This window comes from Lepus europaeus, chromosome 23, assembly GCF_033115175.1.
Source record: "Lepus europaeus isolate LE1 chromosome 23, mLepTim1.pri, whole genome shotgun sequence".
Classification (NCBI taxonomy): domain Eukaryota; kingdom Metazoa; phylum Chordata; class Mammalia; order Lagomorpha; family Leporidae; genus Lepus; species Lepus europaeus.
In genome coordinates, this window is record NC_084849.1 from 2,922,281 (window position 1) to 2,939,796 (window position 17,516).

Genomic DNA, 17,516 nt, shown 5'->3' on the forward strand with positions numbered 1-17,516 from the left:
TTCTTCGGAGGAGACCATTGGACACCACTCTGCCTCGCTACCTCCTTATTCACTGTTCTCTCAAGTCGTTAGTTCCCTTCCATGTAAGGGATCTGGACCACCCCCGAGCCCTGTCCGCCATCGGGTGCCGGCATCAGTACCGGCTCTCTGAGGTTATCAGAGTCCAAGGCTGGAAGATGCTGGGGTTTGCTGGGAAAGCAGACGCCCGAGAGAACCCAGGGGCGGGTAAGTGCCCTGACGAAGATGGCTCTGACAGCACAGGCCAGAGGAGGAGGGAAAGGTCAAGCTCGATTTCCCTCTGAAACGGGGCTTGGTTAACGCAGCCCAGAAGGGGGCTGTTGGGAGGGCGTCAGGTCGGTCACAGAGCCGGAGGCCAAGAGGGAAAGGGGCTTTGGAAGACGCAGGAAGCAAACAGTGGTGAATGGGATGTGTCTGTTGCTGTGGCAACAGATGGACAAGGGCGCCCCAACGTGTTCCACTCTGTGGCCGAGATTTACCCTTTTGGGGGGAGCGAGAGCAAGCCCAGGCTGCTCACTGACCCACGGGGAGCCGACACAGCAGTGGGCGTTTTGAGTGACAGTTCCACCTAGGAAGCTAGTAGGAGGAATGTTCCAGAAGCTCATGGGAAGCGCCTATTATGAAAAAATCCACACATGGATTTCAAAACATTTTTTGCACCAAAATAAGTTTCTTTTAGTTTCATTTTCCATAAGCTTTATGAGGTCCGCTCATCCATTCTTGTGTTTGGGAGGGTGCCTGCCGGGCAGACAAATGCAATATCCCTGTGTCTGGTGCAGCCAGCAGAGCTGGGCACTGCGAGGGGAGGGGAAGGCGGCCCCCGGGCAGTCAGGGCTGTGTAAACCAGGATGGCCATGTACCATGCACTGTGCAGGGAGGGCACTCTGTGGGTCAGTGTCGGGGGAGGCAGTGGTGAGGAGGAGAAAAGAGAATGGAGAGAGAGGTGAGACACAGAGACAGACTTACAGAGAGGAACAGGAAAAGCCGAGAGACAGAGAGAGAGGCACAGGGAGAATCGGAGAGGGCGAGGTCTGTGGTGCCAGGACTGGGGAGGAGGGGGTGGCTGGTAACCAGTACAACTGCTCTCGGACCTGAGGGCAGGGGGGCCAGGCTCGGCAGGCGGCTCAGACTGATGTGGTCGCCTTGGGGCCCGACGCGGTCTCCCCAGCTACAGGAAAGCAGGGCACAAGGCGGCCACTGACTCTGGGCCCCTCGTGGGGTCAGGGGAGCTGCAGAGGCAGGGGGTGGTGGGAGCTGAGTCAAGAGAAGCAAACCGGGGCCGGTGCTGCGGTGGAGCCGGTCAAGCTGACGGCTGCGGTGCAGGCGTCCCATGCAGCGCCGGTTCGAGTCCTGGCTGCTGCACTTCGGATCCAGCTCCCTGCTAACGATCTGGGAGGAGCAGCGGAGGACGACCCAAGTGCTTGGGCCCCTGCACCCACGTGGGAGGCCTGGAGGAAGCTCCTGGCTCCTGGCGTCAGCCTGGCCCAGCTCCAGCCATTGCAGTCATCTGGGAAGTGAACCAGCGGATGGAAGACATCTTTCTCTGTCTCTGTCTCCCTTTCTTTCCGTAACTCTTTCAAATAAATAAATAAATAAATAAATAAGTGTTTAAAAAGAGAGAAGTAAACCAACGTGATCCACGGTGCAGTCATCTGACCACCTTTTTCTCCATTTCAAAAAGACCCAAAGGGAAGCAGACTGAGGACTCCGGGGCCGAGGACAGAGCTGTCACTCAAGGTTCCCACAGGCGCTGTTCACATGCACTGTTTCATCATGGGACAATGCGGCATGGGCGGCGAAGAGCAGCACGTGCTGTCTTCAAAGGCTGATTCCTTCAGAGCAGGGCCGGGTCGTCCTCCGCTCCACGCTGGTTGGTGCCGGCCCGTCGCTCTCCAAGGTGCCGTTAGCTGCAGTCCTTAGCGGAGGCCTACCACGCACGTGGCATGTCCCGCACCTGTCCGCGCGCCGAGCATGCTTGAGGAGCGCTGCTGCCAGAAGCAGCCCTGGGCTCCCTGACTTCCCCTGGGGGAGCAGGGAAACCGTCCCAGCCCACCCTCCACCCACAGGCACCTGCAGGCCTGTCATACCGTCTCCTGCCGCCTGGTTCCCACATCAGTCCTTCAGTTAACTCACAGGTTCTCCACAAAAGCCCTGTAGGGTGGTCACTATCACAGACAGAGTAGCACTGCCTGCTTGACCCACCCCTGCCCCTTGGGATATTTTTGTTGGTCTTTATTTGTGCAGAAGCTCACAATGGCTGTGTTTCATTTTCAGACTATGGTAACTATATGTGGCTAGGGCTGCTGCATTCTCCAGCGACATGGACAGGTGTCAGAATCCATAGGTGCAGTCACAGGGAAAATAAGCTAAATATCCACTCCGCTGAGCCTGGAAAATAAACAGCGGTGAGTTTGGACAGTGCCCCGGACAAAGGCTCCCCAGTCACACACACACCGCACTTGCTGTTAATCGGAGATAGCCCTGGAGTGCGTGATTTCAAGCCAGGAGGCCCCTCTTCCATGGTCTCTGCCAGAGACAGCGTGGCGGGCGGTGCAGGGAGCAAACTCCCCCCGGAACATTCACCGCATGGGTGCCCAGCAGGCAGGAGCCCAGGGGCCCTGGCAACGCTTCCTGTGGGTTTGTTACAAAGGCGATTTAAACACAGAGTCCACTGTTCTCTCGATTCCCTCCAATCTCACGCCCTTCCGCACATGGTTCTTGGGGAGGCGAATTCCTAGTGACCTTGAGAGCTCTCCTGGACATCAGAGGGCCGCTGTCGGGACACACGCAGGCTGGTGCTGGGGAAGATGAGAAGCACGTGGGTGGCGGTGGACACTCAGTGCAGAGGAGAGACGACCTAGGTCCTGAGGAAAGTAGTTAAGATGAAGCGAATGCCTACGCGCACGCACGAGGGTGTGGGGCCAGACCGCAGACTGCCTGTGCCTGCAGGCCTGCCATCGTCACCGCCCCAAGCTCGGCCCTCGTCGTGGCCTCCACTTGTCTGGGAAAGGACCATTGATAACACGAAGCGAGCGGCCCGCAGAGATTCAGACGAGCTGTGCCGTCTGCAGTGCTAGCCACAGATTCCCACGGCACAGAGGCTGGGAGTTCCGTCTATTCACCCACAGCACCGGAGGACTTCCCGGCAAAGCTTTGTCGTTGTGACCGGAGTACTGGACGCTTCCACTGGAGGTGAGACTCAAACCTAGTGAGGGAAGAACTGGCAGACCGATTCAGAAGCTCACAGCTACTGCGCTTTACTTGCAAACCCTTGAACCTTCTCATTCAAGAGCTTGCCAGTCGCGGCTAGTTTTCTTCTTCTTTTTTTCTGTCTCTCTCTCTCACTGTCCACTCTGCCTGTAAAAAAAAATTTGGAATCAAAACATGATCAGAAATTTTTCAAAGGCTGAAAAATCCCTTCTGAGTTTTTGTTACACCTAATACATAAATATCCCCTTACGTAATTAAAGAAAATAAGGAATCTTTTAAAATATGACTGATACCATATTAATTTGAAAATATATTTTTAGATCTTAAATATCTTTTATATCTTAACTATCTAGTCAATTTCCAAGTTCCCTTACATGTCTGTGACTTTTTGTAAACCTCTAACATATCATTTGTAGATGCTACATTTTTTCCTTTCCATACACAGGCATGGTAGCTTTTACAAAAATCCATTTTCTTTCCACCAACTTAGATGCCATAATTGCATCCATCTTTGCTGCTCATTCCATCATGCCAGCGATTGGTTTTCCATAGAAGTCAAACTAATAACCCAGTCATCGAGACAGAACCAGGCTTAGCATTCCTGAAAAATCGAATTGTGTTACCACCCTAGTGGAAAGTTCCATCATTGAATTGGAAGAAACGAATTCGGCTTTTAAAAGAATGCGAGTGAACGTTCAGCTTCTAGCTCCAGGAGCTGGAACAGGGGCACAGCCACCGGGGCGGGGCGGGGGCTTCCTGTCATCTCGCAGCATTTCCAAGGCACAGCGGGCTTGGTTCCCATCTTCCACTATGCAGGTGATCACAGCCTAAACCTTGCAACGCGCTTGTAACTGGCGCATGCCAACCTGTGATGACCTCGATGGTTCAGACAAAGACTGACTGACAAAGAAAAGCGGTGTTGGCAGAATAACAGCTAGAGAGATAGTTGATCTGCTTCTGTGACGTGAGCCAGTCTACCTACACCATCAAAGGAATCCGGTCGCATTCTCACCTTGACCAAGGCAAAAGCTTATCACATGTAAAATAAACACATGGGACCTGCAGACACTCCCCACATCCTTTGGTTACGTGGGAATCTGTGGGCTTCGGACCTGCCTGTAACCCTGAGTGTCTGTGAGGAAGCCTCAATGGGTTCTGGAGAGAGGACTGCGCATCGGGGACAGTTCCCGGGACCTTGCATCCAGGGGACTATGTCCTCGAGAAGTGAGTGCCCCGCCTGCTGTCTCTCAGCACAGCCAGCAGCAGGAGAGCTCAGAGGACCCCTCTTGGCCAACCCTTGCCCAAAGCAAAGCTTCATGAGCAAAGCAAATGCTGGTTGTCATTTAGGCAATTGGGTATTGTACACAGCCACCGAGAACGTGCGAGACGGGGAGGCGGCACAGACCACCGTGCAACCTGAGAGGGTCTTGTCCGAGCCGATCTGGACTTGGGGCAGCCCTTCAGTATCCGCAAGCTGGTGGTGGCTGTCTGTGTCTATTAAACAGGGCTTAGTTGCTCTCCGTGAGAGAGTTGGGTCAATCCCTGTTGGCCCAGCTTGGTTGGGAGTAGAAATATAGTGGACCTTGTTTATTCTCTAATAATTCTCCAATTCTAAGGTAAGAGTTGGCGTCTTTTTTAGATAAATGACCAGGAAGGTGTCTCTCCACCACTGTTGTTTCCTAGTGCCTATGTTCCAGCAACATTCATCAATTTAACTTCATTTAAAAATAACCCCAAATTGCCTGGGGTATGTCACGTGGAACAGCGGAGCCAAAGCTAGAAGGTTATAAAACTGAGCAAGCCCTGTGTCTTCTTCCCAGAGTGCTCTTATTCTGGCTTGGGAGACAAAGATAACCCACATAACTGAGACAGAGACTCATTCAAAACCAGTACATTTGACTCAGCACGGTATTATCCCGAGTGCGGAAACATAATGCCAAACCCGATGAGTACATACTGACAGCACCTCGGCACACAATGGGATGAGTCAAACTGCAGCTGACAACAACATGAACGATCACAAGTGAAATTTCCCAGGAAAGCTAAAGGGGGACTGTGTCTTTAAGGAACTGAATTTCATTTCTGTAGCTTCTGTAATAGGAGATACTCAGATATGTTGAATACCTGTGACTGCAAGTAGATGCCTGTGACTATAAATAGATACCTGTGGTTATAATGTGACTATAAATAGATACCTGTGACTATAAATAGATACCTGTGGTTATAATGTGACTATAAATAGATACCTGTGGTTATAATGTGACTATAAATAGATACCTGTGACTATAAATAGATACCTGTGGTTATAATGTGACTATAAATAGATACCTGTGGTTGTAGGTAGTTGCCTGTGACTATAAATAAATACCAGTACACTTTGCCTCCATCATTTTGGTGGACAGAGGTTTGTGCGGGAAGTGACGGTTGCATGTGTCTTTCTCTGTTTCTAGCTTCAGCTCCTGGAATGGCTCTGAGGAAGTGGCTTCCCATTTGTCGATGGCAGTGCTCTGGTATTTGAGTTGGCCCCCACCCTGGGTTTCTATCACTTTGCACGCGGCAGGTGTGGGAGCCGACAGATTCCCCGGGGGCGTCAGTGTCCCCACCACACGCTGTCGGCAGCCTCATGCAGCCCCACCCCCAGCACCTTTAGGGGGGCTCCAATGCACAGAACACAGCCAAGGTGGCGGATGGCTGCTCTGAGATTAGGTTACAGAAAGACCTGGCGTTCACTGGGGGGCAGCTCCTGTCTTCTCTAGAGAGGGCAGCCCTGTGGAGGGCTTCGCACACGGAGAGCTGAGGCCTGAGGAATAAGCCCACTGCCGAGCCGAGTTTACAGTGACTGCAGCCTGGCTGACGCCGCCATGGCAACCCCGATCCTGATGCCGGAGTCACTTCCAGATCCTTGCCTTCCACGGCCGTGAGATGCTCATTGTCTGTGGCTTTCAGCTGCTGAGACTATTTCGGGATGTTCTGTTACACAACAATAAATAATTAACACAGTGAGATGCCTGCTTACAGCAACTGCTCTATGCTTTATTTCTGGTGCAATGAATATGGAGTGGCTTGAATATTAATAGGAAGGATTTTTGGAAAGGTACAGTTCACAAATACCAAGAGAAGAAAACTTCCACTCTCTATGTGGAACAGTCTATCTATCCCTCTGTCCATCTGTCTATCTATCCATCTATGTATCTGTCTACCCATCTATCCACCCTTTGTTCTAAACCAAATAAAACATATTCGTGTGAATTTCCTCCGATCATTGACAGTGTAAGATAATGGAGACGTCACTGATTAAAGAAGAGAGAGAAGAAGAGGGTGGAAGAGAAAAAATGATGATTGAGAAGAAAATGAAAACGTGGAGATGAGGAGGAGGGGGGAGGGGAAGGAAGAGGAGGAAGCAATATCAGTAACAATAATAACAATAAAAACTCAGCAGAGATTCCTCGGTCCCTGACTTTGAAGCCATGAGCGTTAGATTTCGCCCGCCGCCTAGAATCTCTGCGTGAACATCACTGGAGTGGCTGCTGTGGTCGGTTTTCAGCAGTGGGAGGGAAACCAGAAGTGCCCTAAGCAGAGGCAATGGCGCTGGTGGCTCGAGGCAACATTTCCACCCCAAGCATGAAGCCCACGTTTCAAAGGTGCACTGTCTCCAGCTGTTCAACAGAGGTGCTCTGGACAACCACATTAGACAGGTGCGTCTACGCTGAAAGCTTGCTGGTGTCACATACATGCAGGCCACGCACCTGGTGCATTTAAACGGATTGCGTTAGGGGGCGGGTGTCCAGCGGGGAGGTTAAGATGCCTGGGACCCACATCAGATGCCCAGGTTGGATTTTCAGCTCTGGCTCCTGACTCCAGTTTTCTGCCAGCGAAGGCCCTGGGAGGCAGGAGTGATGGCTCAGGTGTGTGGGTTCCTTCCACCCATGGGGGAGACCTGGATTCTACCTCTTGCTCCTGTCTCCAGCCCCAACCAGCCCTGGCTGCTGCAGGCATTTGGGGGCATGAACCAGCAGACAGAACTTCTCTCTATCTCTCAAATAAATGCAAAATCACCAAAAATCTTAAAAATAAATTAATCACTTTATAAATTTGAGAATGATAAAAATAACATTTTAATCATTTTAGATAATATGCATTTATAAATAGGTCCAACTAATTGAGCTAAAAATACTATAAATGAATTTGGAAACTTTCAGCTGCTTACTTCAAAGTTTGCACGTTCGGGTTCTTTCTTTCTTTCTCTTCTCATTGGGAAAACGTGCACACGCGTAGCACTGTCTCTCCAAGCGCGAGATTTGGAGACCCAGTGGCTACGGTTGGCTGGAGAGTGAGTTCCCCGTTGACGGAGTTGGCTGATGCTGAAGCTCTCACGGAGGGGTTAAGAGGTGACGACTCAGCACAGTCAGCCAGCAGGGCTGACACCGCATGACAGGATCGGGAAGGAACTCAGGAACGAGCGACCAAGGCCCCATCTGTATGGGCATCCAGCAGGACAGTGAATTCTCTAGAACCCAGAACATCCTAGGAAGAGGACAAACGCCTTCACCTGTCCCTGGAGGATCACCAGCGTGCGCATGGATGCCAATGCGTGCGTTCAGGTTGCCAATGATTGCAAACAATGATGAGCTCCATCGGTTGTAACAGATGAAGACGGAGCCAGCTAAGGAGTTACAAACCCACTGTCGCCGAGTCAGGTGGTTGTGATGTTGTGGAAGAACAGTCAGTGTTTTCACACACACGTCTGACGGTTCACTCACTGAAGCGCTTTCTCTCTCACTGCAGAATTGTCTGTACTTGAAGAAATAGCTCCCTGGGGCCCTGTGCCTCTGCTAACAGGGACTTTGGTACCTCATCGCTGGGACTGGCTGGAAGGGGCCCCTTGAACTGTCCAGACAGCTCGGTGGGAGGTCAGTAAGGGCACCAGACTTTCAGTTCTTACTGGCAGTGGTTGGAAAGTGAAGCCATGGGGCCGCGGTTAGCGTGTGTGCAGACAGGAAGTTCTCACAGGCATGACCACCCTCCAGGTGCCTCCAGCCCTGCTGTCGGCTCCAGGGGCCCCTGGGAGATCCGAACACCCTGACGACCGTTCAGAAAGGGTTTACAAACATCTGCTCTGAAGGAGCAGCCTGCGCTTTGGCTTGGGCGACAGAAAACTTCGCTCTGGACTCGCTCCTGGGATTTGGAAGGCACGGGCTTGGCTGACGGATTGCAGCACTTCAGGGTTGGGGAATTTCTCCTCTGTCTGTCTGTTGATGCCAGCAGTTGTTGGCCAGGCTGGATGCAGCCCAGTCAAAGCACTCGTTTTAACACGTGGTTCTCGGTAACAGACGTGGGCTAGCAGGGGTCCGTGAGCTGACTGACGTGGGAGATCGCCCGGGATTATTTCAGGCACAGAGGGGAGGGCAGTGGCGCTTGGTGGGAACAAAGCCGGCGTAGGAGCCGTGGCGGCGGTGGTTAAACCACTCAGAGGGCGGATACGTCTGCGCGGAGCTGGTGAGGGAGCCGGTTGCTTTACTACCGTCTGGTTCATCTTTAAGGACATTCTGTTGATGACTTAGCTGACAACGTCGAACCAAGCTGAGCGATCCTTTCAGAGTGAATTGAAAGTTCCCGGGCTTGTGAGCAACTTAGACTCTTTAAAACGGCCTTTTTCCGAGATGCCGTAACAAGTGCCCGTCAGTTATTTTTGTATCCACTCTGCAGCTCCTTTTGTATTCTGTTCTTCAACCCTTTAGTATAGAAGGAAGCGAGCTCATTGCCTGGGAAGCAGCCAGGTTCCCTTTTCCTTTGGTTCTAAGAGAAAACATCTACACAATGTAACTGGTTAACCCTCGTCAGATACAGGGATGCACTTCAACAGCACGTCATAAAAAGTATTGTTCTAATAATAAAAAACCTGGTCAGAAAAGAATATATCTACATCCGTGTACTCTACAGAGTATATCTACAGCTAGTCTATTTAGATCTATTGTTAACCTACATGTAATACACTATATGACTAATCTATAATGGTGTATCTATATAGCTATTATATGAACCTATGTCTCGCCTGTTCCATTCATAGCCAATCTGTAGATCTCTCAGTGATAGTTACATAAAGATGTAGATTACAAAATGCAGGTGCACACAGCTTCATAGAAATTAGCACAGGCAGACAATTCTACCTTTCAGTGCATCTGCGAAAGAACTTTGTTCACAAGGGTGCAGGTGTTACACCTACGGTTGCGTATTTCCAGGATGAAGATTGCTGTCCACCTGGGACTGTCTTGATCTGAAAGCTGGTAAGGGTGGATGTTTGAGGCTATTTGCTGACAAAAAGTAATGATGCGGATGTTAACAGAGTCTTAACCATTACGGAGCTTTTACAATTTCAGATTCACTTATTGCTGTGAACAAAACAGCACAGGCTCAGCGGGGATGGTCCGTTTGGGCTGGGCGAGGAGGGTTCTGCTCACCCTCACTCCTCAGCGTGAGCCCAGCGGGGGCTGGCCCAGGAGCACGTGGCCGGTGCCGGCTTCCCTCGGAGTCTGGGGCCTGGGTTCAAGCCACAAGAGTCCCGAGGTGCCCATGCAGAGATCAGATTATGTAACTGAAATTGGTAGTCCCACAGCTTAACTTCTGGCAGATTCTATTCCTCACGTCGCAAAACCTGCTCAATGCCAATGGGAGAGGAAAAAATACCAGAATGAAATAAACAGAAGCTGCACAAACTGTGTGAAGAACATAGTGCCACCGTGTTTGGGGAACACAGTCCTCCACGCATACGGTGCCCGTGGCGGTCGGAGCTCACGCTCGCTCACTGTGCACACGTCTGCCGTGTGACCGGTGGCTGTGTGGGGAGCTCCTGCCATTGTCCCCATCTCACAGACGGGGAGTGAGGTTCTGGAGAGGGATGCCACAGCAGGTGCAAGGTTCCACGTAGACCTCACGTAGAATGTGCACTAGGAGCTGCGCCACTCTGGCCGGGAACAAAGGAGCACCGTGCAACCTTCCGTGTAGCCTGCGCCCACATCTGAGAAAAGCCCTCTGAGTCCCTGCCCGGGGAGAGGCCGCGGGAAGAATGTATGTCCCTGATTTTCTTAAGGACTCTTTTCTTGACTCAACCAACAAACCTCGGACTGAGAAAAACAACACACTGGGTGCTTCAGGCCAGATAAAGACTGAGCATTTGGCACAGAGCACGTAAAACCCCTCCCCCTCGCCAGGTAACAGGGCGTGGTGCCGGGGACAGGAGGTGCAGAGGTCTGTACCGGGGCCACAGCTTCCCATTGCACACCCTCCGAGCCCTGAATTCCCAGTGTGGGCTCATCTTTCAGGGTCGCAGCCCACCGTGAGCTCAGAAGGGCCAGACCCCGGCTCACGCCCAGGTCATCTGGGCCGAGGTGACCCCATGGGTGAATTTTGCATTTTCACAAGTCCTGTTTTCTGATGCTTTGACTCAGGGGTCTTGCTGAGCAGGGCGGATGGCCTCTCCTGGGGTTAGTGCATTCCCACAGCTAATGGAGGTCTCCACAAGTTTCCTGTGTGAGATCCACATCCCACAGCCTCCTCTCTAGGTCTCTCCCCCCCTTAGCCTCCGGCCCAGGGACTAGAAATCCGGAGGCAGCCCCTACACCAAAGCCCCAATAACTTTCTAAGTAGCCAATCCTGATCCTGCTTTCCCCGCCTCGCCTGATACCTCTCCTGGTAACCACAGGAAGGCACCTGCCCACCCATGCCCCCCACTCTCTGCTCTCGGGGGACCCCAGTGCTTCCCAGGGGCCCCGGGGCCAAGCATGCTCCTCTCCCAAGACCGGTGTGCTGGGGGGCACACCTGCCGCCACCTGTCTCGTAAGGAGACCTGTATTTAAAACACTGAGTAGGAGCTGAGTGGCTGAGGTTGGCTGAGCTGGTGTCCACTCGCCTTATATAATAGTGAAGCAAAAAGCCATTAACTCCGGGCAAATAACTCACGCGGCAATGCACAGTCACGGAGTTCAAGGTTTTCCATTTCCCTTTGACAGCGTGGGTCAGGGTTTCAGAACTGATGCATTCATGCATTGTCCCCGCTGCCCAAACTGCTGACCAGCAGTTCACCAGCCCCGGAACTTTCCTCCCGACGCCTTTGATGAGATCCCAACCTTCAGAGGAGCAACAACCTTGGTGCTGCGAGCAGCATCCAGGAAACTGGCCGTCCCGGCGAGGCCGAGAACAGAGCGAACCCCACTGCGTCCTTGTGGGCTGACAGCTCTTTCCTCCAGCGGCTCTCAGTTCAATTTAACGCCGGGGGACACAGTAACGCCGTGAGATGATCTATCACAGGAAGGCCTCTTCCTCCCACGGAAGAACACGGAAAAGAAAACAGACATTTGTACACTTCGCAGATTGCCCCCAGGACAGAAGCGGCACCATAGGCAGAGGCAGGCGGGCAGCGTCGCAGCAAGGGCGGGTCCTTTACCTCCCTTTAATTAAAGCAGGGCGGCTCCTGGAAGCGTGCTCCTCCCCACGCACCACGGTGGGTCTCTCAGCGGGGCTCACCTGCGCACCCAGCACAGGAGGCCCCTTCCTGCACCCCTCCCACTGATGGCGTCCGCCCATGGCTTCCAACACAGGGCTTAGCTCTCTGAGTTTGTGCCTTACGTAAGCAGGTTCACACAATCCATACATATTCCTGTGGCTGACTATTTTCATTCAACCTTATATGTGTTAATTCTCTTTGTATTTTTTCTTGCAATTTCAGATTCCTTTGCTTGTGGTTGAATAGTCTATCATTCTATTTTATGTTATAAATTATATACATACATATATTTGATCATTTACTCAGCAATTTGAATATTTGAGTAGTTTCCAGCCTCTGGCTCTTATAAATACTGCTGTTTTGAATGCTCTAGTGTATTAGTTTTGGCAACAGAGATGCACAAAATCCTGCTGGGCATGTTTTAAAGGCAGGACTTGTGGGTGATAGGATCTGCCTACGACTAGGTTTGGTAGGTATCAGCTTTAGTAGACAGCATTGAAACTTCTTCAAAGTGGCTCTATCGATCACTTTCTGATTTCATTTTTTAATCACTTAAAGTCATACTGATTATTCAGTTTGGAAACTGTATTGCCTACTAGGTTTTTTTTTCCAGCATTTTAAAAAGATTTGTTTATTCATTTATTTGAAGGTTGGAGTTACATAGAGAGAGGAGAGGCAGAGATAGAGATAGAGATAGAGAGAGAGAGAGAGAGAGAGAGAGGTTTTCTATCCACTGGTTCACTGCAACAGCTGGAGTTGAGCCGATCCAAAGCCAGGAGCCAGGAGCTTCCTCCAGGTCTCCCACACAGGTGCAGGGGCCCAAGGACCTGGGCCATCTTCCACTGCTTTCCCAGGCCACAGCAGAGAGCTGGATCAGAAGTGGAGCAGCTGGGACTTGAACTGGCGCCTATATGGGATGCAGGTGGCAGCCTTACCTGCTAAGCCACTGTGCTGGCCCTGCCTTCTATGTTTTTATTACCTCTCTTGTTCAAAGATACATAAATTTTCTGGATAAAAGACTTTTAAAAAAAATTCTCACTGGGCACTGAACTCCATTCACAGCGCAAATTGAGCATCTTTTATGGTATCGACATGTGGACCCAAACTGCCTGAGCTGAGACCTGGTTCTGACTCTCACTAGCTGGGTATCACGGAGCAATCTACTCCACCTCTGTGTCACACAGCCCTCGTCCCTAAGGTTCAGACAACAACACGTCTTTTAAGATTTATTTATTTGAGATGTAGTTAAAGACAGAGAGAGGGAGAGACAGAGAGAAAGGTCTTCCATCCGCTGATTCACTCCTTAAATGGCCACAATGGCCAGAGCCAGGACCCAGAAGAAGCTTCTGGGTCTCCCGCGCAGGTGCAGGGGTCCAAGCACTTGGGCCATCTTCTGCTGCTTTCCCAGGTACATTAGCAGGGAGCTGGATTGGAAGAGGAGCAGCCGGGACTTGAACTGGCGCCCATATGGGATGCTGGCACTGCAGGCAGCAACTTTACCTGCTACACCACAGCGCCGGCCCAACAACACATCTCTTATCACCGGGCTGCTGTAGCGGTGGAATGAGCTGGTACACATGATGTGTTGGGAGAACACCTGGTGTCACCTGGCGGCCGTGAGCTTGCACTTCCACCGCTGCTTCCGGAAGAAGGGGTCTGAATATGCTTCTTCCAAACAGCAAAGGAGACAAACTCTTCACGGTAGAAAAAGTGAAAACAGCCAGGGGGAGTTTCACAGCCGGTGTCTCTGTCCCTGTCCGGGTGCCCCTGGGGAAGGCACGTGCAGTCTCCCAGATTAGACTGTAAGCTGGAAACAGCGGCCGTCCCCGGGGTGTGATGAGGATGGGTCCTCTTTGGAGATGACCACGGAACACTCCGTGGGTCCTGCCATTTTGCCCAGTGTGGCAAACGCTGTTCGTGGCCTGACCAAAACCCTCTCCCTTTTTTAACTTGTGTTGAGTCAGGCACGGGGGTTAGCGCCTGCATCTTGGACGTAATCATGATTGGATTACGTCATTGTCTTCAATCTCTCTCTCTTTGCCAGTGATTGGTCTCACAGTGGGCATGTGACCTCGTTCTGGCCCATGAGACATAAGAGGAAGGCCACTGGGAGCTTCCAGGTAAGGTCCACGTCCCCCAGAAGCAAGCACCTCCCAAGGCGAGCGCCTCCTGCTGTGCACCCACCTCTGAGCCTGGATGCTGTCCTGTGTGGACATCGAGCCCTGTAGGCGGGCACCATGGGGAGACCTCATGGACACCGTCTCCCTGTGAGGGACTTGGAGGCGCAGACAACGGCCCTTGGTACCCGGGCTGGTCGAAGCTGGCACGCGCCTCCTTCTGGGTTTTCTCTGCAGAACTGAGCCATGGCCCCGTGGGTGAAGTCTTGGCTGGGAGGGTTTTTGTCACTTTTTTCAGTGTGCAGCATCTTGACAGATGAGACAGAATACCCAGAACAGCCGGAGAGGTCCAAGGAGTAGGGAGAGGACTCCGTTGGAGAGAATCCCAGGCAGGAGGCAAACGGCCACCAGCATCAGAGGCCCCGTCCTGCTCACAGGGCGCTGGCTGGGGGCGCTCACCTCGGGGTCCCCCATCTCCACGGCTTCTGACTGATCTCCAGTGTTGGCTCTGTCTCCATCCTCACATCCATTTCCCACAGCCTCACCATCACAGCAAAGCCTGGAACCTAGCCTGACGCATCCGGGGCTATGTAAGCAGCTTAGCCCCCTCCTCCAGTCCCCTCCCCACAACCCAAATCCAAGGTCCTCGGAGGTTCCATGGATGGGTCTCAGTCTGCTTCACCTGAGGGGGTCTGCACACGCTGATGCCCCTGCTTGCTCCCCCTCCTTCCCCATGCCTGTCAATCCCTGTCCTTGTCACACTCTCCCTCCCCCAAGACCATCCAATCCCTGTCCTTGTCACACTCTCCACCCCCACACCCATCCAATCCCTGTCCTTGTCACACTCTCCACCCCCAAGACCATCCAATCCCTGTCCTTGTCACTCGCTCCCTCCCCCAAGACCATCCAATCCCTGTCCTTGTTACACTCTTCACTCCCACACCCGTCCAATCCCTGTCCTTGTCACACTCTCCCTCCTCACATCTACCCAAGACTTTGGCTTGACTTTCTCCCAGTTAATTTCCCCATCTCCAGGTGCACCTGCTTCCTTCAGGGGGGGTCTTCTCTGATCTCAGGCTGAGCCGATGTGCTTTTCTGATGCCTGTTGTGTGGGGCTCCGAGAGACCATTTCCCTCACCCTGCACAGATCATAGCGCCAACCCAACTGTAACAGATCTGTTCACTGGCTACCCTCGAACACTCTACCCTGAGGGTGAGAACTGTGTCTTGTTTGTTCCCATGTTCTGGTCTCGTCTCCTTGGCACAGAGCCTAGAAGACAGTGATCACTGGTAACTGCATCAGGCTGGGGAGCCCTGGTCCTCTGGGAGCCCTGCACATCCAACCTTTCACTTCAGCTAGACCCCAGGAATTCAGGGTGCTCTGGGAAACAGGAACAAGGGGCGGGGAGAGTTTGCCTCTCTTTCTTGCTCTCATCTCTCCTTGAGGATGTCTTCTGGGATGTGTGTCTCCATTTCTCTTCCACCTCTTCCCATCCGGCGACTTCTGCGTCTTCCATCTGTCCACTGGGAGGTCGCCCTCACATTCTAGCCTCTAAGTGTCCTTCTTAGGAACAGAGAACTGGCTTGTGATTCTAACAGGCTGCTGAGTCCCAGGAAGGCCGGCAGACCAGGCTACGACAAAAGGGAGCTCCTGCAGGGTTTCAAGTTCAACGGCCCAGACGCGGAAGTCCCAGTCACTTCTCTCTGGGACCTCGACACCCAAGCCCATCCTAACCCCACGTGGTGCGCAGCCAGGAATCCGGATCCTAGAGCCCTGAGCTTCTCGCTCCTTTCTCCTTTGGGGGATGTCAGAGCAGCTAGAGCAAGGTGTGTGTTAAGGTTTGCGACATGAGAAGAATGGTCTTTGGATGGGACAGTGCGAGAGGCAATGAGGGGTAGCTGCGGCGTGGAGGGTGTAGTGGCTCTGATAAACACTCTGGCTTCAGAGTCCATTAAACTCCTTGTGAATTATTTATATCTTGGTCCGATCTTGCATTTCATTTCAAATGTTTGCTTAATTTCCCCAACGATGAGACAATAAAACAGCTCTCTGGGGGAAACCCGAAGAACTGGCTTGGAAGTAGTGGGCGTCTGTTCAGGGGTCCTCACTGCCATCAAACGCATATCCTAAATATTTATGAAAAGATTACTAAATAATTCCGTCCTTGCTACTGATGTTGGCCTTAACCACCACACAAAAACAAGCATTTCCTGTTGTCTCCCTGGAATAAGAAGTGCAATTCGAGGAAAGAAAAATAATTGCTTTCCTGACTCCAGATTTTCTGCCTAAGGAAATTCTCCTGATTAAGTTTCTAAACGACCGCTCCGCAGCCGTTCCAGGCGTCTCCAATGTAATCGGGATTTCCTGGGCTTCTCCACCTGTGGGCAGTCTCCTTGTGATCTGTTGATTCCCCTGTTCGCCCAGGACACGCACCAGTCTGCAGGATTCCCAGATGAAACGCAGGACAGACAGATGGATTGGAACTGAAGGGGAAGCAGGAATGAGCTTTTAGAACGAGTGTGGCCCAGGCACTTCATGGATGTACTTGTGCTGAAAAGCTAAATTCCCACACCGGCAACACCACGGTGTGCGCTGAGCAGAATCAACTTACAGAGTTCCTGTGACCTTGAGGGAAGCTGTCATGTAGGGTATAGGCGAGTGCGTCCATCTGTGTCCATTGCCCAATTACCCTACCTGGGAAACAGAAATGGAGGGGGCGGGGTCACGAGGCCTCAGGGCCCGCTCTCCCGTTTCCTCCCAGGTTACCCCACCTGAGCCATTCGTCTGCCTGTCGCGCCGGCCACGGGCAGCATTTACAGGAAAGCCGGCAAACTCCCATTTCTGCTCCCTCGTCTGTGAGCCCACAGCAGGTGCCATCTCAAACTGGTGACTTGTTCTTCCCGCAAAACCTTGTTAAAAGCGAGCTCTTCCCATGCACCTCAAAGCTGGCCCACTCCCCTTTCTTCTGTCTCTGTGTCCTGAAGCCCCACAGCTGTGCTGACCCCGATCCACCTGCCCATCTGCTGTCTTGCCTGAACAAGTCCGACGCATCTCCCAGAGGGGCTGGGCAACGTGGCCAGACTCTGCCCCGGCGGCCAGCAGAGGGAGGGCCTGGGCCGTGGAAGGCCCCCGTGGGCGTGAGTGCTCTGTGCGTGAGCCCTGCAGCGGCAGTCTTTGTGCCCCGTCAGAGAGAAGAGTGGACAGCCTGCCTCTGCGGGTGTCACAGCCGCACCTGCCTGGGGCACCCCTCAGGGCCACTGTGTCAGCTGCTGGTTTGTTCCCCATTGACGGACTGCTCCCCTCCGCCCGCCACCCGGTGAGCCCGGCTGCGGGCTCTGCTCCTCGCATGCACACTCATCTGAAGTCCCCGTCGAGAGTGGCTGAGGGGACAAGGGAGGACTTTCCTCTGATGTGTTCTGGTTCCTACTGGAAAGTTCCCAGTTTTGCCTCCCGTCCTGGGAGACACACGCATCCCAGTCCTGTTCTGGACCCACCCCCCCCTGAGGAGAGGGCTGGGATCTGCCCTGGGCCTCCTGTCTTTCTGGCCCAACTGATTCACAGACCTGCACACATTCAGTGCGTACAACGTGGAGAGAGTGGAGGCGGGCACACACCAGACCACAGCCAGGGCCGGGGCAGGAATCTGTCTGTTCAGGGACTGAAGCTCACA